Source organism: Callorhinus ursinus, unplaced genomic scaffold (assembly GCF_003265705.2).
Source record: "Callorhinus ursinus isolate GAN/ISIS: 27379988/994484 unplaced genomic scaffold, GSC_fseal_2.0 scaffold4, whole genome shotgun sequence".
Taxonomy (NCBI): domain Eukaryota; kingdom Metazoa; phylum Chordata; class Mammalia; order Carnivora; family Otariidae; genus Callorhinus; species Callorhinus ursinus.
In genome coordinates this window covers 157,084,266-157,085,745 of record NW_027397066.1, presented here as the reverse complement: position 1 = coordinate 157,085,745, position 1,480 = coordinate 157,084,266, and positions in this window count along the sequence as shown.

Below are 1,480 nucleotides of genomic sequence, written 5' to 3'. Positions count from 1 at the left end.
ATATCGTGAGATCATGACCTGAGCCGAAACCAAGAGTCAGATGCTTAACCAACTGAGCCACCCCGGCACCCACAGCCTCTGTGAGCCACTCAAATCAATGAAACAGATGAGATTACCAGTCTGCAAGTGATCAAGATAAAACCCTTCTTTGCTGCTGTGCAAAATCAGCATCATTGTATGACAGCATCACTGGAAATCTGACTGACTTGAGCAGCATCCTGTTTTCAACTAAGAAGTTCAGCACTGAGGGCTTGCTTCCTCTGGGTAATGGGCTTGCTATCTCTTTGCTTTCAGGAGCACTGCTAATATAGAACTGTTTATAATCAAGCCTTTAATAATAACATGAGGCTTTTTAAAAGCGATTTACTATTTTAATTAGATGTGGTCATGATTAAAATCTTCTGCATTACTTCACAATATTTTGAAGATGACAGTGCAATTTTCCTCTTATCACTAAGAATAATTTGTATTAGTGGATTCAGAGAATATTCGCCATGTATAAGACAAGTTGTGATGGTTTTTAGAAGAGAAATAGCTGTATCACATGGAAAATTTTTAATTCCAATAAGCTAATGATGTTAATATTTGCATTCGTTGGTTAAAACCCTTCCTTTTTTCACACTCAAATTTCTTCTATGCATATGTTAAGTATATAATTTTTCCCTTGGTTAGTAGAGGTACAAAGTTGCTCCTCAGGGCAGTTGCATTTTGGCAAGATATTAGAAATAGAAGAAATAACAAGTTTTGTTTTAGTTAGTTTATTTTTTATAAAGCCAATGATAGCCAAGGAAATTTCAGTATTTCTAATGGTAACCAGAATATGGTTGGAAAGGCCAAGACAGGGTCAGCAATGCATTTTGGTGCTGGGTGGACTAGGGTGGGTTTGGGAAGTGGGAGCATATTTGATAGGAAGCACAGAAAATATTTTAAATCATCCTGGTCCTCAAGGCACTTATGCCAGCTTGAGAATTAAGATTAATATGTAAAGAAAAAAATCCCATATTGAGTGTCAAGCACTAACCTTAAATAGATTAGAAGCACAGAGTGAACTACCCCGAGTGTGAGCATTTAGGGGTTTGGACCTGAAGGACCTTGAGAAAGACTATCTTTCAGGCTCTAAACATTAATCATTATGGGGGTGCCTGGGTGGCTCAGTCAGTTGAGCATCTGGCTCTTGATCTCAGTTCAGGTCATCATCTTTGGGCTCCTTGCTCAGTGGCGGTCTGCTTGCGATTCTCTCCCTCTTCTGCTGTCCCTCTCCCTCCAACCTCGCTCTAAAATAAATAAATGAATCTTTAAAAAGAAACACATTATCATGGGGAAGAGGACATAAAGGAGGCAAGGCGACTATTAAATTTCTCTTTATTATTTTGCATAATTTCCTAGTTAAAACTGTTGGAGATTAGGGGCGCCTGGGTGGCTCAGTCGTTAAGCGTCTGCCTTCGGCTCAGGTCATGATCCCTGGGTCCTGGGATCTAGC